The sequence below is a fragment of the Leiobunum rupestre genome, chromosome 10, assembly GCF_980474605.1.
Source record: "Leiobunum rupestre chromosome 10, qqLeiRupe1.1.hap1, whole genome shotgun sequence".
Lineage (NCBI taxonomy): Eukaryota > Metazoa > Arthropoda > Arachnida > Opiliones > Sclerosomatidae > Leiobunum > Leiobunum rupestre.
The window spans coordinates 13,133,740-13,141,239 of NC_143393.1; the positions used below are offsets into that span (position 1 = coordinate 13,133,740).

Consider the following 7,500-nt stretch of genomic DNA (forward strand, 5'->3'; position numbering starts at 1 on the left):
AAACCCGGGACCTCTCGCAACCTAAGCGAGAATCATACCCCGAGACCAACGGACCATGATACTTTGCTCTCAATATGTGAATATGTAGCCTAACCCGTTTAAGTCTTCTCCATTAAACTGATTGGTTGAAAGATTTTCCGCAGGGTCCGTCCGGGATTTGAACCCGGGACCTCTCGCACCCAAAGCGAGAATCATATCCCGAGACCAACGGACCATGATACTTTGCTCTCAATATGTGAATATGTAGCCTAACACGTTAAAAACTTCTCCATAAAACTGGTTTGTAGAAAGATCTTCCGCGGGGTCCGTCCGGGATTTGAACCTGGGTCCTCTCGCACCCGAAGCGAGAATCATACCCCTAGACCAACGGACCAAGTTACTTTGCTCTCAATATGTGAATATGAAGCCTTACCCGTTGAAGTCTTCTCCATAAAACTGATTGGTAGAAAGATTTTCCGCGGGATCCGTCCGGGATTTGAACCCGGGACCTCTCGCACCCAAATCGAGAATCATACCCCTAGACCAACGGACCATATCAGTTTGCTCTCAATATGTTAATATCTTGAATACCCCGTTGAAGTCCCCTCCATAAATCTGATCGGTAGAAAGATCTTCCGCGGGGTCCGTCCAGGATTTGAACCCGGCACCTCTCGCAAACAAAGCGAGAATCACACCCTAGACCAACGGACCATGATAGTTTGCTCTCAATATGTGAATATGTAGCCTAACCCGTTGAAGCCTCCTCCATAAATCTGATTGGTAGAGAGATTTTCCGCGGGGTCCGTCCGGGATTTAAACCCGGGACCTCTCGCAACCTAAGCGAGAATCATACCCCGAGACCAACGGACCATGATACTTTGCTCTCAATATGTGAATATGTAGCCTAACCCGTTTAAGTCTTCTCCATAAAACTGATTGGTTGAAAGATTTTCCGCAGGGTCCGTCCGGGATTTGAACCCGGGACCTCTCGCACCCAAAGCGAGAATCATATCCCGAGACCAACGGACCATGATACTTTGCTCTCAATATGTGAATATGTAGCCTAACACGTTAAAAACTTCTCCATAAAACTGGTTTGTAGAAAGATCTTCCGCGGGGTCCGTCCGGGATTTGAACCTGGGTCCTCTCGCACCCGAAGCGAGAATCATACCCCTAGACCAACGGACCAAGTTACTTTGCTCTCAATATGTGAATATGAAGCCTTACCCGTTGAAGTCTTCTCCATAAAACTGATTGGTAGAAAGATTTTCCGCGGGATCCGTCCGGGATTTGAACCCGGGACCTATCGCAAACAAAGCGAGAATCACACCCTAGACCAACGGACCATGTTAGTTTGCTCTCAATTAGTGAATATGTAGCCTAACCCGTTGAAGCCTCCTCCATAAATCTGATTGGTAGAGAGATTTTCCGCGGGGTCCGTCCGGGATTTGAAACCGGGACCTCTCGCACCCAAAGCGAGAACCATACCCCTAGACCAACGGACCATGTTAGTTTGCTCTCAATATTTGAATATGTAGCCTAACCCGTTGAAGTCTACTCCATAAAACTGATTGGTAGAAAGGTTTTCCGCAGGGTCCGTCCGGGATTTGAACCCGTGACCTCTCGCAGCCAAAACGAGAATCATACCCCTAGACCAACGGACCACGTTACTTTGTTCTCAATATGTGAATATGTAGCCTAACACGTTGAAAACTTCTCCATAAAACTGGTTTGTAGAAAGATTTTCCACGGGGTCCGTCCGGGATTTGAACCCGGGACCTCTCGCACAAAAATCGAGAATCATACCCCTAGACCAACGGACCATATTACTTTGCTCTCAATATGTGAATATCTTGAATAACCCGTTGAAGTCTCCTCCATAAAACTGATTGGTAGAAAGATTTTCCGCGGGATCCGTCCGGGATTTGAACCCGGGACCTCTCGCACAAAAATCGAGAATCATACCCCTAGACCAACGGACCATATCACTTTGCTCTCAATATGTTAATATCTTGAATACCCCGTTGAAGTCCCCTCCATAAATCTGATCGGTAGTAAGATCTTCCGCGGGGTCCGTCCAGGATTTGAACCCGGGACCTATCGCAAACAAAGCGAGAATCACACCCTAGACCAACGGACCATGTTAGTTTGCTCTCAATATGTGAATATGTAGCCTAACCCGTTGAAGCCTCCTCCATAAATCTGATTGGTAGAGAGATTTTCCGCGGGGTCCGTCCGGGATTTGAAACCGGGACCTCTCGCACCCAAAGCGAGAACCATACCCCTAGACCAACGGACCATGTTAGTTTGCTCTCAATATGTGAATATGTAGCCTAACCCGTTGAAGTCTACTCCATAAAACTGATTGGTAGAAAGGTTTTCCGCAGGGTCCGTCCGGGATTTGAACCCGTGACCTCTCGCAGCCAAAGCGAGAATCATACCCCTAGACCAACGGACCACGTTACTTTGTTCTCAATATGTGAATATGTAGCCTAACACGTTGAAAACTTCTCCATAAAACTGGTTTGTAGAAAGATTTTCCACGGGGTCCGTCCGGGATTTGAACCCGGGACCTCTCGTACCCTAAGCGAGAATCATACCCCTAGACCAACGAACCATTTTACGTTTTTCACAATATGTGAATATCTTGAATAACCCGTTGAACTCTCCTCCATAAAACTGATTGGTAGAAAGATTTTAAGCGGGGTCCGTCCAGGATTTGAAACCGGGACCTCTCACACCCAAAGCGAGAATCATACCCCTAGACCAACGGACCATGTTACTTTGCTCTCAATGTGTGAATATGAAGCCTAGTCCGTTGAAGTCTACTCCATAAAACTGATTGGTAGAAAGGTTTTCCGCGGGGTCCGTCCGGGATTTGAACCCGTGACCTCTCGCACCCAAAGCGAGAAACGTACCCCTTGACCAACGGACCATGTTAGTTTGCTCTCAATATGTGAATATCTTGAATAACCCGTTGAAGTCTCCTCCATAAATCTGATTGTAAGAAATATTTTCCGAGGGGTCCAACCGGGATTTGAACCCGGGACCTCTCGCACCCAAAGCGAGAATCATACCCCTAGACCAACGGACCATGTTACTTTGCTCTCAATATGTGAATATGTAGCCTAACCCGTTGAAGTCTTCTCCATAAAACTGATTGGTAGAAAGATTTTCAGCTGGGTCCGTCCCGGATTTGAACACGGGACCTCTCGCACCCAAAGCGAGAATCATACCCCTAGACCAACGGACCATGTTACTTTTTTCACAATATGTGAATATCTTGAATAACCCGTTGAAGTCTCCACCATAAAACTGATTGGTAGCAAGATTTTCCGCGGGGTCCGTCCGGGATTTGAACCCGGGACCTCTCGCACCCAAAGCGAGAAACATACCCCTAGACCAACGGACCATATTACTTTGCTCTCAAAGTGTGAATATCTTGAATACCCCGTTGAAGTCCCCTCCATAAATCTGATCGGTAGAAAGATTTTCCGCGGGGTCCGTCCAGGATTTGAACCCGGGACCTCTCGCACCCAAAGCAAGAATCATACCCTAGACCAACGGACCATGATTGTTTGCTATCAATATGAGGCCTAACCCGTTGAAGACTCCTCCATAAATCTGACTGTAAGAAAGATTTTCCGAGGGGTCCATCCGGGATTTGAACCCGGGACCTCTCGCACCCAAAGCGAGAATCATACCCCTAGACCAACGGACCATGTTACTTTGTTCTCAATATGTGAATATGTAGCCTAACCCATTGAAGTCTTCTCCATAAAACTGATTGGTAGAAAGATTTTCCGCGGGGTCCGTCCGGGATTTGAACCCGGGACCTCTCGCACCCAAAGCGAGAATCATACCCCTAGACCAACGGACCATGTTAGTTTGCTCTCAATATGTGAATATCTTGAATAACCCGTTGAAGTCTCCTCCATAAATCTGATTGTAAGAAATATTTTCCGAGGGGTCCAACCGGGATTTGAACCCAGGACCTCTCGCACCCAAAGCGAGAATCATACCCCTAGACCAACGGACCATGTTACTTTGCTCTCAATATGTGAATATGTAGCCTAACCCGTTGAAGTCTTCTCCATAAAACTGATTAGTAGAAAGATTTTCAGCTGGGTCCGTCCCGGATTTGAACACGGGACCTCTCGCACCCAAAGCGAGAATCATACCCCTAGACCAACGGACCATGTTACTTTTTTCACAATATATGAATATCTTGAATAACCCGTTGAAGTCTCCACCATAAAACTGATTGGTAGCAAGATTTTCCGCGGGGTCCGTCCGGGATTTGAACCCGGGACCTCTCGCACCCAAAGCGAGAAACATACCCCTAGACCAACGGACCATATTACTTTGCTCTCAAAGTGTGAATATCTTGAATACCCCGTTGAAGTCCCCTCCATAAATCTGATCGGTAGAAAGATTTTCCGCGGGGTCCGTCCAGGATTTGAACCCGGGACCTCTCGCACCCAAAGCAAGAATCATACCCTAGACCAACGGACCATGATTGTTTGCTATCAATATGAGGCCTAACCCGTTGAAGACTCCTCCATAAATCTGACTGTAAGAAAGATTTTTCGCGGGGTCCGTCCGGGACTTGAACCCGGGACCTCTCGCACCCAATGCGAGAATCATACCCCTAGACCAACTGACCATATTACTTTGCTCTCAATATGTGAATATCTTGAATAACCCGTTGAAGTCTCCTCCATAAAACTGATTGGTAGAAAGATTTTCCGCGGGGTCCGTCCGGGATTTAAACCCGGGACCTCTCGCAACCTAAGCGAGAATCATACCCCGAGATCAACGGACCATGATACTTTGCTCTCAATATGTGAATATGTAGCCTAACCCGTTTAAGTCTTCTCCATTAAACTGATTGGTTGAAAGATTTTCCGCAGGGTCCGTCCGGGATTTGAACCCGGGACCTCTCGCACCCTAAGCGAGAATCATATCCCGAGACCAACGGACCATGATACTTTGCTCTCAATATGTGAATATGTAGCCTAACACGTTAAAAACTTCTCCATAAAACTGGTTTGTAGAAAGATCTTCCGCGGGGTCCGTCCGGGATTTGAACCTGGGTCCTCTCGCACCCGAAGCGAGAATCATACCCCTAGACCAACGGACCAAGTTACTTTGCTCTCAATATGTGAATATGAAGCCTTACCCGTTGAAGTCTTCTCCATAAAACTGATTGGTAGAAAGATTTTCCGCGGGATCCGTCCAGGATTTGAACCCGGGACCTCTCGCACCCAAAGCAAGAATCATACCCTAGACCAACGGACCATGATTGTTTGCTATCAATATGAGGCCTAACCCGTTGAAGACTCCTCCATAAATCTGACTGTAAGAAAGATTTTTCGCGGGGTCCGTCCGGGACTTGAACCCGGGACCTCTCGCACCCAATGCGAGAATCATACCCCTAGACCAACTGACCATATTACTTTGCTCTCAATATGTGAATATCTTGAATAACCCGTTGAAGTCTCCTCCATAAAACTGATTGGTAGAAAGATTTTCCGCGGGGTCCGTCCGGGATTTAAACCCGGGACCTCTCGCAACCTAAGCGAGAATCATACCCCGAGATCAACGGACCATGATACTTTGCTCTCAATATGTGAATATGTAGCCTAACCCGTTTAAGTCTTCTCCATTAAACTGATTGGTTGAAAGATTTTCCGCAGGGTCCGTCCGGGATTTGAACCCGGGACCTCTCGCACCCTAAGCGAGAATCATATCCCGAGACCAACGGACCATGATACTTTGCTCTCAATATGTGAATATGTAGCCTAACACGTTAAAAACTTCTCCATAAAACTGGTTTGTAGAAAGATCTTCCGCGGGGTCCGTCCGGGATTTGAACCTGGGTCCTCTCGCACCCGAAGCGAGAATCATACCCCTAGACCAACGGACCAAGTTACTTTGCTCTCAATATGTGAATATGAAGCCTTACCCGTTGAAGTCTTCTCCATAAAACTGATTGGTAGAAAGATTTTCCGCGGGATCCGTCCGGGATTTGAACCCGGGACCTCTCGCACCCAAATCGAGAATCATACCCCTAGACCAACGGACCATATCAGTTTGCTCTCAATATGTTAATATCTTGAATACCCCGTTGAAGTCCCCTCCATAAATCTGATCGGTAGAAAGATCTTCCGCGGGGTCCGTCCAGGATTTGAACCCGGCACCTCTCGCAAACAAAGCGAGAATCACACCCTAGACCAACGGACCATGATAGTTTGCTCTCAATATGTGAATATGTAGCCTAACCCGTTGAAGCCTCCTCCATAAATCTGATTGGTAGAGAGATTTTCCGCGGGGTCCGTCCGGGATTTAAACCCGGGACCTCTCGCAACCTAAGCGAGAATCATACCCCGAGACCAACGGACCATGATACTTTGCTCTCAATATGTGAATATGTAGCCTAACCCGTTTAAGTCTTCTCCATAAAACTGATTGGTTGAAAGATTTTCCGCAGGGTCCGTCCGGGATTTGAACCCGGGACCTCTCGCACCCAAAGCGAGAATCATATCCCGAGACCAACGGACCATGATACTTTGCTCTCAATATGTGAATATGTAGCCTAACACGTTAAAAACTTCTCCATAAAACTGGTTTGTAGAAAGATCTTCCGCGGGGTCCGTCCGGGATTTGAACCTGGGTCCTCTCGCACCCGAAGCGAGAATCATACCCCTAGACCAACGGACCAAGTTACTTTGCTCTCAATATGTGAATATGAAGCCTTACCCGTTGAAGTCTTCTCCATAAAACTGATTGGTAGAAAGATTTTCCGCGGGATCCGTCAGGGATTTGAACCCGGGACCTCTCGCACCCAAATCGAGAATCATACCCCTAGACCAACGGACCATATCAGTTTGCTCTCAATATGTTAATATCTTGAATACCCCGTTGAAGTCCCCTCCATAAATCTGATCGGTAGAAAGATCTTCCGCGGGGTCCGTCCAGGATTTGAACCCGGCACCTCTCGCAAACAAAGCGAGAATCACACCCTAGACCAACGGACCATGATAGTTTGCTCTCAATATGTGAATATGTAGCCTAACCCGTTGAAGCCTCCTCCATAAATCTGATTGGTAGAGAGATTTTCCGCGGGGTCCGTCCGGGATTTGAAACAGGGACCTCTCGCACCCAAAGCGAGAATCATTCCCCTAGACCAACGAACCATGTTACGTTTTTCACAATATATGAATATCTTGAATAACCCGTTGAACTCTCCTCCATGAAACTGATTGGTAGAAAGATTTTAAGCGGGGTCCGTCCAGGATTTGAAACCGGGACCTCTCACACCCAAAGCGAGAATCATACCCCTAGACCAACGGACCACGTTACTTTGCTCTCAATATGTGAATATGTAGCCTAACACGTTGAAAACTTCTCCATAAAACTGGTTTGTAGTAAGATTTTCCACGGGGTCCGTCCGGGATTTGAACCCGGGACCTCTCGTACCCTAAGCGAGAATCATACCATTAGACCAAAGAACCATGT

The 7,500-nt window shown here is 47.2% G+C and overlaps 8 non-coding genes across 8 annotated transcripts; all 8 read right to left on the reverse strand.

Annotated features, from left to right (window-relative positions):
- Positions 1 to 301: 301 nt before the first annotated feature.
- TRNAP-CGG (transfer RNA proline (anticodon CGG)) lies at positions 302 to 373 on the reverse strand. Its single transcript has one exon. It is a non-coding gene; the product is annotated as a tRNA-Pro (tRNA).
- A 722-nt stretch (positions 374 to 1,095) lies between these two features.
- On the reverse strand, positions 1,096 to 1,167 carry TRNAP-CGG (transfer RNA proline (anticodon CGG)). The gene has a single exon. It is a non-coding gene; the product is annotated as a tRNA-Pro (tRNA).
- A 1,357-nt stretch (positions 1,168 to 2,524) lies between these two features.
- TRNAP-AGG (transfer RNA proline (anticodon AGG)) lies at positions 2,525 to 2,596 on the reverse strand. The gene has a single exon. It is a non-coding gene; the product is annotated as a tRNA-Pro (tRNA).
- A 1,032-nt stretch (positions 2,597 to 3,628) lies between these two features.
- On the reverse strand, positions 3,629 to 3,700 carry TRNAP-UGG (transfer RNA proline (anticodon UGG)). The gene has a single exon. It is a non-coding gene; the product is annotated as a tRNA-Pro (tRNA).
- An 87-nt stretch (positions 3,701 to 3,787) lies between these two features.
- On the reverse strand, positions 3,788 to 3,859 carry TRNAP-UGG (transfer RNA proline (anticodon UGG)). The gene has a single exon. It is a non-coding gene; the product is annotated as a tRNA-Pro (tRNA).
- Positions 3,860 to 5,050: 1,191 nt separating this feature from the next.
- TRNAP-CGG (transfer RNA proline (anticodon CGG)) lies at positions 5,051 to 5,122 on the reverse strand. The gene has a single exon. It is a non-coding gene; the product is annotated as a tRNA-Pro (tRNA).
- Positions 5,123 to 5,836: 714 nt separating this feature from the next.
- Positions 5,837 to 5,908, reverse strand: TRNAP-CGG (transfer RNA proline (anticodon CGG)). The gene has a single exon. It is a non-coding gene; the product is annotated as a tRNA-Pro (tRNA).
- Positions 5,909 to 6,630: 722 nt separating this feature from the next.
- Positions 6,631 to 6,702, reverse strand: TRNAP-CGG (transfer RNA proline (anticodon CGG)). Its single transcript has one exon. It is a non-coding gene; the product is annotated as a tRNA-Pro (tRNA).
- Positions 6,703 to 7,500: the final 798 nt, after the last annotated feature.